At 51.7% G+C, this 17986-nt stretch overlaps 1 protein-coding gene across 1 annotated transcript in view; it reads right to left on the minus strand.

Annotated features, from left to right (window-relative positions):
- LOC147118733 (uncharacterized) overlaps positions 1-14544 on the minus strand; it is a 96218-nt gene extending 81674 nt beyond the window's left edge. The window contains exon 1 of the mRNA XM_085984548.1: positions 14474-14544. The gene's annotated coding sequence lies outside the window, so the exon portion shown is untranslated. The remainder of the gene's footprint in view (positions 1-14473) is intronic.
- Positions 14545-17986: the final 3442 nt, after the last annotated feature.

The raw sequence follows: 17986 nt of genomic DNA on the forward strand, positions 1-17986 counted from the left end.
GGGATTCCAACCCTGGGACTGCACATGGGGATTCTAACCCTGGGACTGTACATGGAGTTTCTAACCCTGGCACTGTACATGGGGATTCGAACCCTGGGACTGTACATGGGGATTCTAACCCTGGGACTGTACATGGGGATTCTAACCCTGGGACAGCACATGGGGATTCTAACCCTGGGACTGCACATGGGGATTCTAACCCTGGGACTGCACATGGGGATTCTAACCCTGGGACTGTACATGGGGAATCTAACCCTGGGACTGCACATGGGGATACTAACCCTGGGACTGTACATGGGGATTCTAACCCTGGGACTGCACATGGGGATTCTAACCCTGGGACTGTACATGGGGATTCGAACCCTGGGACTGTACATGGGGATTCCAGCCCTGGGACTGCACATGGGGATTCTAACCCTGGGACTGCACATGGGCATTCTAACCCTGTGACTGTACATGGGGATTCTAACCCTGGGACTATACATGGGGATTCTAACCCTGGGACTGCACATGGGGATTCTAACCCTGGGACTGCACATGGGGATTCTAACCCTGGGACTGTACATGAGGATTCTAACCCTGGGCCTGTGCATGGGGATTCTCACCCTGGGATTGTACATGGGGATTCAAACCCTGGGACTGTACATGGGGATTCTAACTCTGGGACTGAACATGGGGATTCTAACCCTGGGACTGAACATGGGGATTCTAACCCTGGGACTGTACATGGGGATTCTAACCCCGGGACTGTACATGGGGGTTCTAACCCTCGGACTGTACATGGGGATTCTAACCCTGGGAGTGTACATGGGGATTCAAACCCTGAGACTGTACATGGGGATTCTAACCCTGAGACTGTACATGGGGATTCTAACCCTGGGACTGTACATGGGGATTCTAACCCTGGGACTGTACATGGGGATTCTGACTCTGGGACTGTACATGGGGATTCCGACCCTGGGACTGAACATGGGGATTCCGACCCTGGGACTGTACATGGGGATTCTGACCCTGGGACTGTACATGGCGATTCTAACCCTGGGACTGCACATGGGGATTCTAACCTTGGGACTGCACATGGGGATTCCAGCCCTGGGACTGCACATGGGGATTCTAACCCTGGGACTGTACATGGGGATTCTAATCCTGGGACTGTACATGGGGATTCTAACCCTGGACTGTACATGGGGATTCTAACCCTGGGACTGGACATGGGGATTCTAACCCTGGGACTGGACATGGGGATTCTAACCCTGGGACTGTACATGGGGATTCTAACCCTGGGACTGTACATGGGGATTCTAACCCTGGGACTGTACATGGGGATTCTAACCCTGGGACTGTACATGGGGATTCTAACCCTGGGACTGTACATGGGGATTCTAACCCTGGGACTGCACATGGGGATTCTAACCCTGGGACTGTACATGGGGATTCTAACCCTGGGAATGTACATGGGGATTTTAACCCTGGGACTGTACATGGGGATTCTGACCCTGGGACTGAACATGGGGATTCTAACCCTGGGACTGTATACGGGGTTTTAACCCTGGGACTGCACATGGGGATTCTAACCGTGGGACTGTACATGGGAATTCTAACCCTGGGACTGTATATGGGGATTCGAACCCTGGGACTGTACATGGGGATTCTAACTCTGGGACTGTACATGGGGATTCTAACCCTGGGACTGTACATGGGGATTCTAATCCTGGGACTGTATATGTGGATTCTAACCCTGGGACTGTATATGGGGATTCTAACCCTGGGACTGGACATGGGGATTCTAACCCTGGGAATGTACATGGGGATTCTAATCCTGGGACTGTACATGGGGATTCTAACCCTGGCACTGTACATGGGGATTCTAACCCTGGGACTGTACAGGGAGAATCCAACCCTGGGACTGTACAGGGGGATTCTAACCCTGGGACTGTACAAGGGGATTCCAATCCTGGGACTGCATATGGGGATTCCAATCCTGGGACTGCACATGGGGATTCTAACCCTGGGACTGCACATGGGGATTCTAACCCTGGGACTGAACATGGGGATTCTAACCCTGGGACTGTACATGGGGATTCTAACCCTGGGAGTGTACATGGGGATTGTAACCCTGGGACTGTACATGGGGATTCTAATCTGGGACTGTACATGGGGATTCTAACCCTGGGACTATACATGGGGATTCTAACCCTGGGACTGAACATGGGGATTCTAACCCTGGGACTGTACATGGGGATTCTAACCCTGGGACTGTGCATGGGGATTCTAACCCTGGGACTGCACATGGGGATTCTAACCCTGGGACTGTACATGGGGATTCTAACCCTGGGACTGTACATGGGGATTCTAGCCCTGGGACTGTACATGGGGATTCTAACCCTGGGACTGTACATGGGGATTCTAACCCTGGGACTGTACATGGGGATTCTAGCCCTGGGACTGTACATGGGGATTCTAACCCTGGGACTGTACATGGGGATTCTCACCCTGGGACTGAGCATGGGGATTGTAACCCTGGGACTGCACATGGGGATTCTAACCCTGGGACTGTACATGGGGATTCTAACCCTGGGACTGTACATGGGGATTCTAAACCTGGGACTGTACATGGTGATTCTAACCCTGGGACTGAACATGGGGATTCTAACCCTGGGATTGTACATGGGGATTCTAACCCTGGGACTGTACATGGGGATTCTAACCCTGGGACTGAACATGGGGATTCTAACCCTGGGACTGAACATGGGGATTCTAACCCTGGGACTGTACATGGGGATTCTCACCCTGGGACTGTACATGGGGATTCTAACCCTGGGACTGTCCATGGGGATTCTAACCCTGGGACTGTACATGGGGATTCTAACCCTGAGACTGTACATGGGGATTCTAACCCTGAGACTGTACATGGGGATTCTAACCCTGGGACTGTACATGGGGATTCTAACCCTGGGACTGTCCATGGGGATTCTAACCCTGGGACTGTACATGGGGATTCTGACTCTGGGACTGTACATGGGGATTCCGACCCTGGGACTGAACATGGGGATTCCGACCCTGGGACTGCACATGGGGATTCTGACCCTGGGACTGTACATGGCGATTCTAACCCTGGGACTGCACATGGGGATTCTAACCTTGGGACTGCACATGGGGATTCCAGCCCTGGGACTGCACATGGGGATTCTAACCCTGGGACTGTACATGGGGATTCTAACCCTGGGACTGTACATGGGGATTCTAACCCTGGGACGGTTCATGGGGATTCTAACCCTGGGACTGTACATGGGGATTCTAACCCTGGGACTGTACATGGGGATTCTAACCCTGGGACTGTACATGGGGATTCTAACCCTGGGACTGTACATGGGGATTCTAACCCTGGGACTGCACATGGGGATTCTAACCCTGGGAATGTACATGGGGATTCTAACCCTGGGACTGTACAAGGGGATTCTAACCCTGGGACTGTACATGGGGATTCTAACTCTGGGACTGCACATGGGGATTCTAACCCTGGGACTGTACATGGGGATTCTAACCCTGGGACTGTACATGGGGATTCTAACCCTGGGACTGTACATGGGGATTCTAACCCTGGGACTGTACATGGGGATTCTAAACCTGGGACTGTACATGGTGATTCTGACCCTGGGACTGAACATGGGGATTCTAACCTTGGGACTGCACATGGGGATTCTAACCCTGGGACTGAACATGGAGATTCTAACCCTGGGACTGCACATGGGGATTCTAACCCTGGGACTGTATATGGGGATTCCAACCCTGGGAATGTACATGGGGATTCCAGCCCTGGGACTGCACATGGGGATTCTAACCCTGGGACTGCACATGGGGATTCTAACCCTGGGACTGAACATGGGGATTCTAACCCTGGGACTGTCCATGGGGATTCTCATCCTGGGACTGTACATGGGGATTCTAACCCCGGGACTGTACATGGGGGTTCTAACCCTGGGACTGTACATGGGGATTCTAACCCTGGGAGTGTACATGGGGATTCTAACACTGAGACTGTACATGGGGATTCTAACCCTGAGACTGTACATGGGGATTCTAACCCTGGGACTGTACATGGGGATTCTAACCCTGGGACTGTACTTGGGGATTCTGACGCTGGGACTGTACATGGGGATTCCGACGCTGGGACTGAACATGGGGATTCCGACCCTGGGACTGTACATGGGGATTCTGACCCTGGGACTGCACATGGCGATTCTAACCCTGGGACTGCACATGGGGATTCTAACCTTGGGACTGCACATGGGGATTCTAGCCTTGGGACTGCACATGGGGATTCCAGCCCTGGGACTGCACATGGGGATTGTAACCCTGGGACTGTACATGGGGATTCTAACCCTGGGAATGTACATGGGGATTTTAACCCTGGGACTGTACATGGGGATTCTAACCCTGGGACTGTCCATGGGGATTCTAACCCTGGGACTGTAGATGGGGATTCTAACCCTGGGAATGTACATGGGGATTCCAGCCCTGGGACTGCACATGGGGATTCCAACCCTGGGACTGCACATGGGGATTCTAACCCTGGGACTGTACATGGGGTTTCTAACCCTGGGACTGTACATGGGGATTCTAACCCTGGGACTGTACATGGGGATTCTAACCCTGGGACTGCACATGGGGATACTAACCCTGGGACTGCACATGGGGGTTCTAACCCTGGGACTGTACATGGGGATTCTAACCCTGGGACTGTACATGGGGATTCTAACCCTGGGACTGCACATGGGGATTCTAACCCTGGGACTGTACATGGGGATTCGAACCCTGGGACTGTACATGGGGATTCCAGCCCTGGAACTGCACATGGGGATTCTAACCCTGGGACTGTACATGGGGATTCTAACCCTGGGACTGTACATGGGGAATCTAACCCTGGGACTGTACATGGGGATACTAACCCTGGGACTGCACATGGGGATTCTAACCCTGGGACTGCACATGGGGATTCTAAACCTGGGACTGCACATGGGGATTCTAATCCTGGGACGGCACATGGGGATTCTAACCCTGGGACTGCACATGGGGATTCTAACCCTGGGACTGTACATGGGGATTCTAATCCTGGGAGTGTACACGGGGTTTCTAACCCTGGGACTGTACACGGGGATTCTAACCCTGGGACTGTACACGGGGATTCTAACCCTGGGACTGTACATGTGGATTCCAGCCCTGGGACCGCACACGGGGATTCTAAACCCAGGACTGTACATGGGGATTCTAACCCTGGGACTGTACATGGGGATTCTAACCCTGGGACTGTACATGGGGATTCTAACCCTGGGACTGCATATGGGGATTCTAACCCTGGGACTGTACATGGGGATTCTAACCATGGGACTGCACATGGGGATTCTAACCCTGGGACTGCACATGGGGATTCTAACCCTGGGACTGTACATGGGGATTCTAACCCTGGGACTGTACAGGGAGAATCCAACCATGGGACTGGACAGGGGGATTCTAACCTTGGAACTGTACATGGGGATTCTAACCCTGGGAGTGTACATGGGGATTCCAATCCTGGGACTGTACATGGGGATTCCAATCCTGGGACTGCACATGGGGATTCCAATCCTGGGACTGCACATGGGGATTCTAACCCTGGGACTGTACATGGGGATTCTAACCCTGGGACTGTACATGGGGGTTCTAACCCTTGGACTGTACATGGGGATTCTGACACTGGGACTGTACATGGGGATACAAAACCTTGGAATGTACATGGGGATTCCAAACCTGGGATGGTACATGGGGATTCTAACCCTGGGAGACTGTACATGGGGATTCTAACCCTGAGACTACACATGGGGATTCTAACCCTGGGACTGTACATGGGGATTCTAACCCTGGGACTGCATATGGGGATTCTAACCCTGGGACTGTACATGGGGATTCTAACCCTGGGACTGTACATGGGGTTTCTAATCCTGGGACTGTGCATGGGGATTCTAACCCTGGCACTGTACATGGGGATTCTAACCCTGGCACTGTACATGGGGATTCTAACCCTGGGGCTGCACATGGGGATTCTAACCCTGGGAGTGTACATGGGGATTGTAACCCTGAGACTGTACATGGGGATTCTAACACTGGCACTGTACATGGGGATTCTAACCCTGGGACTGTACATGGGGATTCTAACCCTGGGAATGTACATGGGGATTTTAACCCTGGGACTGTACATGGGGATTCTAACCCTGGGACTGTACATGGGGATTCTAACCCTGGGACTGTACATGGGGATTCTAACCCTGGGAATGTACATGGGGATTCCAGCCCTGGGACTGCACATGGGGATTCCAACCCTGGGACTGCACATGGGGATTCTAACCCTGGGACTGTACATGGGGTTTCTAACCCTGGGACTGTACATGGGGATTCTAACCCTGGGACTGCACATGGGGATACTAACCCTGGGACTGCACATGGGGTTTCTAACCCTGGGACTGTACATGGGGATTCTAACCCTGGGACTGCACATGGGGATTCTAACCCTGGGACTGCACATGGGGATTCTAACCCTGGGACTGTACATGGGGATTCGAACCCTGGGACTGTACATGGGGATTCCAGCCCTGGAACTGCACATGGGGATTCTAACCCTGGGACTGTACATGGGGATTCTAACCCTGGGACTGTACATGGGGAATCTAACCCTGGGACTGTACATGGGGAATCTAACCCTGGGACTGTACATGGGGATACTAACCCTGGGACTGCACATGGGGATTCTAACCCTGGGACTGCACATGGGGATTCGAACCCTGGGACTGCACATGAGGATTCTAATCCTGGGACTGCACATGGGGATTCTAACCCTGGGACTGTACATGGGGATTCTAACCCTGGGACTGTACAGGGAGAATCCAACCATGGGACTGTACAGGGGGATTCTAACCTTGGGACTGTACATGGGGATTCTAACCCTGGGAGTGTACATGGGGATTCCAATCCTGGGACTGTACATGGGGATTCCAATCCTGGGACTGAACATGGGGATTCTAACCCTGGGACTGTCCATGGGGATTCTCATCCTGGGACTGTACATGGGGATTCTGACCCCGGGACTGTACATGGGGGTTCTAACCCTGGGACTGTACATGGGGATTCTAACCCTGGGAGTGTACATGGGGATTCTAACCCTGGGACTGTACTTGGGGATTCTGACGCTGGGACTGTACATGGGGATTCTGACCCTGGGACTGCACATGGCGATTCTAACCCTGGGACTGCACATGGGGATTCTAACCTTGGGACTGCACATGGGGATTCTAGCCTTGGGACTGCACATGGGGATTCCAGCCCTGGGACTGCACATGGGGATTCCAGCCCTGGGACTGCACATGGGGATTCTAACCCTGGGAGTGTACATGGGGATTGTAACCCTGGGACTGTACATGGGGATTCTAACCCTGGGAATGTACATGGGGATTTTAACCCTGGGACTGTACATGGGGATTCTAACCCTGGGACTGTCCATGGGGATTCTAACCCTGGGACTGTAGATGGGGATTCTAACCCTGGGAATGTACATGGGGATTCCAGCCCTGGGACTGCACATGGGGATTCCAACCCTGGGACTGCACATGGGGATTCTAACCCTGGGACTGTACATGGGGTTTCTAACCCTGGGACTGTACATGGGGATTCTAACCCTGGGACTGTACATGGGGATTCTAACCCTGGGACTGCACATGGGGATACTAACCCTGGGACTGCACATGGGGGTTCTAACCCTGGGACTGTACATGGGGATTCTAACCCTGGGACTGTACATGGGGATTCTAACCCTGGGACTGCACATGGGGATTCTAACCCTGGGACTGTACATGGGGATTCGAACCCTGGGACTGTACATGGGGATTCCAGCCCTGGAACTGCACATGGGGATTCTAACCCTGGGACTGTACATGGGGATTCTAACCCTGGGACTGTACATGGGGAATCTAACCCTGGGACTGTGCATGGGGATACTAACCCTGGGACTGCACATGGGGATTCTAACCCTGGGACTGCACATGGGGATTCTAACCCTGGGACTGTACATGGGGATTCTAATCCTGGGAGTGTACACGGGGTTTCTAACCCTGGGACTGTACACGGGGATTCTAACCCTGGGACTGTACACGGGGATTCTAACCCTGGGACTGTACATGTGGATTCCAGCCCTGGGACCGCACACGGGGATTCTAAACCCAGGACTGTACATGGGGATTCTAACCCTGGGACTGTACATGGGGATTCTAACCCTGGGACTGTACATGGGGATTCTAACCCTGGGACTGCATATGGGGATTCTAACCCTGGGACTGTACATGGGGATTCTAACCATGGGACTGCACATGGGGATTCTAACCCTGGGACTGCACATGGGGATTCTAACCCTGGGACTGTACATGGGGATTCTAACCCTGGGACTGTACAGGGAGAATCCAACCATGGGACTGGACAGGGGGATTCTAACCTTGGAACTGTACATGGGGATTCTAACCCTGGGAGTGTACATGGGGATTCCAATCCTGGGACTGTACATGGGGATTCCAATCCTGGGACTGCACATGGGGATTCCAATCCTGGGACTGCACATGGGGATTCTAACCCTGGGACTGTACATGGGGATTCTAACCCTGGGACTGTACATGGGGGTTCTAACCCTTGGACTGTACATGGGGATTCTGACACTGGGACTGTACATGGGGATACAAAACCTTGGAATGTACATGGGGATTCCAAACCTGGGATGGTACATGGGGATTCTAACCCTGGGAGACTGTACATGGGGATTCTAACCCTGAGACTACACATGGGGATTCTAACCCTGGGACTGTACATGGGGATTCTAACCCTGGGATTGTACATGGGGATTCTAACCCTGGGACTGTACATGGGGATTCTAACCCTGGGACTGCATATGGGGATTCTAACCCTGGGACTGTACATGGGGATTCTAACCCTGGGACTGTACATGGGGTTTCTAATCCTGGGACTGTGCATGGGGATTCTAACCCTGGCACTGTACATGGGGATTCTAACCCTGGCACTGTACATGGGGATTCTAACCCTGGGGCTGCACATGGGGATTCTAACCCTGGGAGTGTACATGGGGATTGTAACCCTGAGACTGTACATGGGGATTCTAACACTGGCACTGTACATGGGGATTCTAACCCTGGGACTGTACATGGGGATTCTAACCCTGGGAATGTACATGGGGATTTTAACCCTGGGACTGTACATGGGGATTCTAACCCTGGGACTGTACATGGGGATTCTAACCCTGGGACTGTACATGGGGATTCTAACCCTGGGAATGTACATGGGGATTCCAGCCCTGGGACTGCACATGGGGATTCCAACCCTGGGACTGCACATGGGGATTCTAACCCTGGGACTGTACATGGGGTTTCTAACCCTGGGACTGTACATGGGGATTCTAACCCTGGGACTGCACATGGGGATACTAACCCTGGGACTGCACATGGGGTTTCTAACCCTGGGACTGTACATGGGGATTCTAACCCTGGGACTGCACATGGGGATTCTAACCCTGGGACTGCACATGGGGATTCTAACCCTGGGACTGTACATGGGGATTCGAACCCTGGGACTGTACATGGGGATTCCAGCCCTGGAACTGCACATGGGGATTCTAACCCTGGGACTGTACATGGGGATTCTAACCCTGGGACTGTACATGGGGAATCTAACCCTGGGACTGTACATGGGGAATCTAACCCTGGGACTGTACATGGGGATACTAACCCTGGGACTGCACATGGGGATTCTAACCCTGGGACTGCACATGGGGATTCGAACCCTGGGACTGCACATGAGGATTCTAATCCTGGGACTGCACATGGGGATTCTAACCCTGGGACTGTACATGGGGATTCTAACCCTGGGACTGTACAGGGAGAATCCAACCATGGGACTGTACAGGGGGATTCTAACCTTGGGACTGTACATGGGGATTCTAACCCTGGGAGTGTACATGGGGATTCCAATCCTGGGACTGTACATGGGGATTCCAATCCTGGGACTGCACATGGGGATTCCAATCCTGGGACTGCACATGGGGATTCTAACCCTGGGACTGTACATGGGGATTCTAACCCTGGGACTGTACATGGGGGTTCTAACCCTTGGACTGTACATGGGGATTCTAACCCTGGGAGTGTACATGGGGATTCTAACCCTGAGACTGTACATGGGGAATCTAACCCTGAGACTGTACATGGGGATTCTAACCCTGGGACTGAACATGGGGATTCTAACCCTGGGACTGTACATGGGGATTCTGACCCTGGGACTGTACATGGGGATTCCGACCCTGGGACTGTACATGGGGATTCTAACCCTGGGACTGCACATGGGGATTCTAACCCTGGGACTGCACATGGGGATTCTAACCCTGGGACTGTACATGGGGATTCTAACCCTGGGACTGTACATGGGGATTCTAACCCTGGGACTGTACATGGGGATTCGAACCCTGGGACTGTATATGGGGATTCGAACCCTGGGACTGTACATGGGGATTCGAACCCTGGGACTGTACATGGGGATTCGAACCCTGGGACTGTACATGGGGATTCTAACCCTGGGACTGTACATGGGGATTGTAACCCTGGGACAGTACATGGAGATTCTGACCCTGGGACTGAACATGGGGATTCCGACCCTGGGACTGTACATGTGGATTCCAGCGCTGGGACTGCACATGGGGATTCGAACCCTGGGACTGTACATGGGGATTCCAGCCCTGGGACTGCACATGGGGATTCTAACCCTGGGACTGTACATGGGGATTCTAACCCTGGAACTGTACATGGGGAATCTAACCCTGGGACTGCACATGGGGATTCTAACCCTGGGACTGCACATGGGGATTCTAACCCTGGGACTGTACATGGGGATTCTAACCCTGGGACTGTACATGGGGATTCTAACCCTGGGACTGCACATGGGGATTCTAACCCTGGGACTGTACATGGGGATTCTAACCCTGGGACTGCACATGGGGATTCTTACCCTGGGAGTGTACATGGGGATTCTAACCCTGGGAGTGTAAATGGGGATTGTGCTGCCTCTCCCTCTAACTTAACCTCACTGTATGTATTTAACTTACTTATATATGTATAACCTACCTGTTGGGGCCGTTGCCCCTTTAACTTACCTTTTAGGGCCATTGCCCCTTTAAGACGCGCCTTAGCGTGCTGACGTCACGTCACGTACAACGTAGCGTGCTGACGTCACGGCACGTACGACGTGACGTGCGAGGCGGCTGCCGGCCCGACTCGGCCTTCCAGAAAGGCTGCCGGCACAGCCCGGCCTAGCGTCTTCGGCCGCATCTACCAGCCGCCGGGAGCGACGCGATCTTCCGCTCCCGCGGCAAGCATCGGCTCAGCCTGGCCTCCAGCTCCCGCTCCCGACTTCGGCCTCCACGGCCAGAAACGCGACCACGCCCATCACGTGATGCCCCAAGCGCGGACAACGCTACCGAGCGTGATGAGGTCATCACGCTCCCCACAGGACTGCTACGTAGTCCTCGTGGAGTCCTCGCTGGGACACAGACCTGCACCACGGTGCTCCTACAGCAGCACAGGCTCCGGGCAGTTGTATTGTCCCCATGCTTGAGTCTTGGAAATTGTTTGTCTGTAAGTATTTTAGAATGCTATGGATGATTAATGTGCACTGTATGTTGTAGAAAATGTTTAGTTGTAACTTTTCTCTGTCTAGCTGATTAACTAGTAGCTGTATTTTCATACACTATGTACAGGGCTAATTTAAAGAGAATGCCTCCCAGTTTACTAAATGTACTGTGTTGCTCAGGCGTACCTAAATCTGTGTATACATATCAGTTATGCACCTGTATACTAATGTGTGCTTCCATTTCTGTGTTGTATTTCAGTTTTACAATTAGAATCGTTCAGTAAAGCGTTACAAGAAAAGTCAAGCCTTGTGATTTTATTGGAAGATATCGAGTTGTTCGCTATCTGTCTAGCTCTGCATAGAATCGCGTTGCGAGGGCAGAACAGGGATTCTAAACCTGGAACTGTACATGTGGATTGTAACCCTGGGACAGTACACGGAGATTCTGACCCTGGGACTGTACATGGGGATTCTAACCCTGGGACTGTACATGGGGATTCTCACCCTGGGACTGAACATGGGGATTCTAACCCTGGGACTGAACATGGGGATTCTAACCTTGGGACTGCACATGGGGATTCTAACCCTGGGACTGTACATGGGGATTCTAACCCTGGGACTGTACATGGGGATTCTAACCCTGGGACTGTACATGGGCATTCTAACCCTGGGACTGTACATGGGGATTCTAACCCTGGGACTGTACATGGGGATTCTAACCCTGGGACTGCACATGGGGATTCTAACCCTGGGACTGTACATGGGGATTCTCACCCTGGGACTGTACATGGGGATTCTAACCCTGGGACTGTACATGGGGATTCTAACCCTGGGACTGTACATGGGGATTCTAACCCTGGGACTGTACATGGGGATTCTAACCCTGGGACTGTACATGGGGATTCTAACCCTGGGACTGCACATGGGGATTCTAACCCTGGGACTGCACATGGGGATTCTAACCCTGGGACTGTGCATGGGGATTCTAACCCTGGGACTGTACGTGGGGATGGTAACCCTGGGACTGTACGTGGGGATTCTAACCCTGGGACTGTACGTGGGGATTCTAACCCTGGGACTGTACGTGGGGATTCTAACCCTGGGACTGTACGTGGGGATTCTAACCCTGCGACTGTACGTGGGGATTCCAACCCTGGGACTGTACATGGGGATTCCAACCCTGGGACTGTACGTGGGGATTCTAACCCTGGGACTGTACATGGGCATTCTAACCCTGGGACTGTACATGGGGATTCTAACCCTGGGACTGAACATGGGGATTCTAACCCTGGGACTGCACATGGGGATTCTAACCCTGGGACTGTACATGGGGATTCTCACCCTGGGACTGTACATGGGGATTCTAACCCTGGGACTGTACATGGGGATTCTAACCCTGGGACTGTACATGGGGATTCTAACCCTGGGACTGTACATGGGGATTCTAACCCTGGGACTGTACATGGGGATTCTAACCCTGGGACTGCACATGGGGATTCTAACCCTGGGACTGCACATGGGGATTCTAACCCTGGGACTGTGCATGGGGATTCTAACCCTGGGACTGTCCGTGGGGATGGTAACCCTGGGACTGTACGTGGGGATTCTAACCCTGGGACTGTACGTGGGGATTCTAACCCTGGGACTGTACGTGGGGATTCTAACCCTGGGACTGTACGTGGGGATTCTAACCCTGGGACTGTACGTGGGGATTCTAACCCTGCGACTGTACGTGGGGATTCCAACCCTGGGACTGTACGTGGGGATTCCAACCCTGGGACTGTACGTGGGGATTCTAACCCTGGGACTGTACGTGGGGATTCTAACCCTGGGACTGTACGTGGGGATTCTAACCCTGGGACTGTACGTGGGGATTCTAACCCTGGGACTGTACGTGGGGATTCTAACCCTGGGACTGTACGTGGGGATTCTAACCCTGGGACTGTACGTGGGGATTCTAACCCTGGGACTGTACGTGGGGATTCTAACCCTGGGACTGTACGTGGGGATTCTAACCCTGGGACTGTACGTGGGGATTCTAACCCTGGGACTGTACGTGGGGATTCTAACCCTGGGACTGTACGTGGGGATTCTAACCCTGGGACTGTACGTGGGGATTCTAACCCTGGGACTGTACATGGGGGGCCCAGCTCTGGGGCTCTTCTGTTATATTTGTGTGGGATGCAAACCGTAAGCTCGGCACTTATCAGCGCCTTTTGGATAAGATGGGGAGAAATCCGATGTGTGGAGAGTGAGATAAACGAGTCAGTCTGTTTCTCACGGGGGCACTAGGACCCAGTTGGGAACAGACCCTGAAGCCACGCCCCTCTTTGTTCCTGTACCAAGATGGTCGCGCATGCGCTGCGCTATTTCCTGAATCATGTGGGCTCGATACTGAACATTCCCGACTTCCTGCACAAAGATGGCGGCCGTCAACCAAGGCCTTTTACCGGGAGAAAGCCCCGAATCTGCAACCGGGGAACTTTACGTTATTCGGTAGCAAAATACCGCGGATGCTGGAAATCTGAAATAACAATAGAAATAGCTGGAAACACTCACCAGGCCAGGAAACATCCGTGGAGCGAGAAACAGAGTTAATATTTCAGGTCGAAACCCTTCTTCAGAACTTCGACTGAGTTTTCCCAGCTTTTTCTGTTGTTATTTCCAGTTTACGGTATTGTTCGGAGCTTGCGGCCTGCACTAGTTGTTTATGAAGCCTCCACGCTCATCCACCGGCTCCCTTCCTCCCCTGCGCCCTCCCGCTTCTTACCAGTTTTCCGAGGCCCGTCTCCACCATCGGTCCTTCTCCAGCCTGTCTCCCGTACAACGCACTGCGCATGCTCCAAGCACTGCCCGGAACCGCGCCTGCGTACTGAGCTCCTGTAGCCTGGGTGCGGCACATTCCGCACCGCATGGAGTGCTGGGTAGAAGCCCCGCCATTAGTGAATACAACATGATTTACTGTAATTGCATTGAAGACTGAACCATGTTCATTCTAGCAGTTATGGTTCGTTTCTGCTGATCTATAACCCCAATTCTTGGGCTGGAGATTAATATTCTGTATAAATATTGAATACATCAGCTTTGTTTAAAATACTAATATAAAAGGAAAATACTGCGGATGCTGGAAATCTGAAGTAAAAACAAAATGCGGGAAACACTCAGCGGGTCAGGCAGCATCTGTGGAGAGAGAAACAGAGTTAACATTTCAGGTCGATGACCTTTCATCAGAACTGGAAAAACTTAGAGATGTAGCAGGCTTTAAGCAAGTGAAGAGGCAGGGAAAGGGGGGAGGAAAGACCAAAAGGGAAAGTCTGTGATAGGGTGGAAGGCAGGAGAGATTAAATGACAAAAGGGAGGATAGTACAAAGCAAAAGGAGATGGTAATGGGACACGTGATGAAACAAAAGATGAGTCTAGATGAGTTGTAAATTGGAATGGCAGAATCATCAACAACTGCCATGTGAAAAAATAGGGGCAGAGGTTATGGCCTGAAATTGTTGAACTTGATGTTGAGTCCAGAAGGCTGTAAAGTGCCTAATCGAAAGATGAGGTGCTGTTCCTCGAGCTTACATTGAGCTTCATTGGAACAGCGTAGGAGGCCGAGGACAGGGAGGTCAGAATGGGAGTGGAGCAGAGAACTAAAGTGACAGGCGACCGGAAGCTCGGGGTCACCCTTACAGACTGAATGGAGGTGTTCCGCAAAGCGGTCACCCAATCTACGTTTGGTCTCCCCAATGTAGAGGAGATTGCATCGTGAGCAGCGAATACAGAATATTAAATTGTAAGAAGTACAAGTAAATCACTGTTTCACCTGGAAGGAATGCTTGGGGCCCTGGACCGGGGGAAGGGAGGAGGTAAAAGGGCAGGTTTTGCATCTCAAGTGTTTGAATGTGTGTTCTGTCTGAGTACTTGGCTTGTGGGTGTCATAGACTGAACTGTAGTGTTTCACTTTACACTCACCTGAAATTCCTTTGAACCACCCCCTTTATAGAACAATCTTGTATAAGATTTGAAATCAGTTATTTTCTGCATCATTTAACATTGTTTGGATACAATTAAGTAAAACACCATCACACATATTGCACATAATAGCCTTTGAAATGTTCTGATCTTTGTAACTGTAATTGGTGATTTTGATGGTCTCATTGATTTAATCTGGTGTTACTCACACACCTTGCACTATTTCTTTAATCAAGATAATTGTTTCAAATACATCCTTTATCAGATCATCAGCTCCTCCATTGATCTCTGTCAATAATCCATGGTTAGGGGTTAGTGGTTAGGATTGGGGTTAGTGGTTGGGGCCAGTGGTTATTGGTTAGGATTGGGGTCAGTGGTTGGGGACTAGTGGTTATTGGTTAGGATTAGGGTTAGTGGTTGGGGCTAGTGGTTATTGGTTAGGATTAGGGTTAGTGGTTGGGGCTCGTGGTTATTGGTTAGGATTGGGGTTAGTGGTTGGGGACTAGTGGTTATTGGTTAGGATTGGGGTCAGTGGTTGGGGCTCGTGGTTATTGGTTAGGATTGGGGTTAGTGGTTGGGGCCAGTGGTTATTGGTTAGGATTGGGGTCAGTGGTTGGGGCTCGTGGTTATTGGTTAGGATTGGGGTTAGTGGTTGGGGCCAGTGGTTATTGGTTAGGATTGGGGTTAGTGGTTGGGGCTAGTGGTTATTGGTTAGGATTGGGGTTAGTGGTTGGGGCTAGTTGTTATTGGTTAGGATTGGGGTTAGTGGTTTGGGGCTAGTTGTTATTGGTTAGGATTGGGGTTAGTGGTTGGGGCTAGTGGTTATTGGTTAGGATTGGGGTTAGTGGTTTGGGGCTAGTTGTTATTGGTTAGGATTGGGGTTAGTGGTTGGGGCTAGTGGTTATTGGTTAGGATTAGGGTTAGTGGTTGGGGCCAGTGGTTATTGGTTAGGATTGGGGTCAGTGGTTGGGGACTAGTGGTTATTGGTTAGGATTGGGGTTAGTGGTTGGGGCCAGTGGTTATTGGTTAGGATTAGGGTTAGTGGTTGGGGCTCGTGGTTATTGGTTAGGATTGGGGTTAGTGGTTGGGGACTAGTGGTTATTGGTTAGGATTGGGGTTAGTGGTTGGGGCCAGTGGTTATTGGTTAGGATTGGGGTTAGTGGTTGGGGCTAGTGGTTATTGGTTAGGATTGGGGTTAGTGGTTGGGGCTAGTTGTTATTGGTTAGGATTGGGGTTAGTGGTTTGGGGCTAGTTGTTATTGGTTAGGATTGGGGTTAGTGGTTGGGGCTAGTGGTTATTGGTTAGGATTGGGGCTAGTGGTTTGGGGCTAGTTGTTATTGGTTAGGATTGGGGTTAGTGGTTGGGGCTAGTGGTTATTGGTTAGGATTGGGGTTAGTGGTTTGGGGCTAGTTGTTATTGGTTAGGATTGGGGTTAGTGGTTGGGGCTAGTGGTTATTGGTTAGGATTGGGGTTAGTGGTTTGGGGCTAGTTGTTATTGGTTAGGATTGGGGTCAGTGGTTGGGGCTAGTGGTTATTGGTTAGGATTGGGGTTAGTGGTTTGGGGCTAGTTGTTATTGGTTAGGATTGGGGTCAGTGGTTGGGGCTAGTGGTTATTGGTTAGGATTGGGGTTAGTGGTTTGGGGCTAGTTGTTATTGGTTAGGATTGGGGTCAGTGGTTGGGGCTAGTGGTTACTGGTTAGGATTGGGGTTAGTGGTTAGGATTGGGGTCAGTGGTTGGGGGTAGTCGATAGGATATTGGGCTTAGGAGACAGTGATTAAGGTTAGAAACCACTATTGACAACGCCAGTGTCACTGGACGCGTCCTTTCTCATTCATGTTTTTTTAACCTCACGCAGACGAGTCACAAAACAGCCTCATGAATTGTTCATTCAAGGAACCTTCTGTCTGGCCTGAGTCCAATTTCCGCCCTTCTTTCACATCTCGACATTTCCCAAAGAAAAAGACATCCGGGACATTAGACTTTGGGAACAAGAACAGGCTGATCCAGTTGTTGCTCTGGTTACACCCAATCGTCGGCCTGCCTGAAAAGGGCTTCTGACAACAACCTGTCACCAGGCCCCACCAGTCACCATCTGATTCCACCATCACATCTTCATCCATTACCCACCTTTCACCCTCACTACAGCTGGTTTCACCACCATGACCATTCCCCATACTGAGGCTCTCTGATTCCCATTTTACAGTCTCAGTGTAAGTGGTCCCTGGATTTGGTGTCTCAGTGTAAGTGGTCCCTGGATTTGGTGTCTCAGTGTAAGTGGTCCCTGGATTTGGTGTCTCAGTGTAAGTGGTCCCTGGATTT

This window comes from Somniosus microcephalus, chromosome 4, assembly GCF_052327205.1.
Source record: "Somniosus microcephalus isolate GS21.2 chromosome 4, FLI_Smic_1.0, whole genome shotgun sequence".
NCBI lineage: Eukaryota > Metazoa > Chordata > Chondrichthyes > Squaliformes > Somniosidae > Somniosus > Somniosus microcephalus.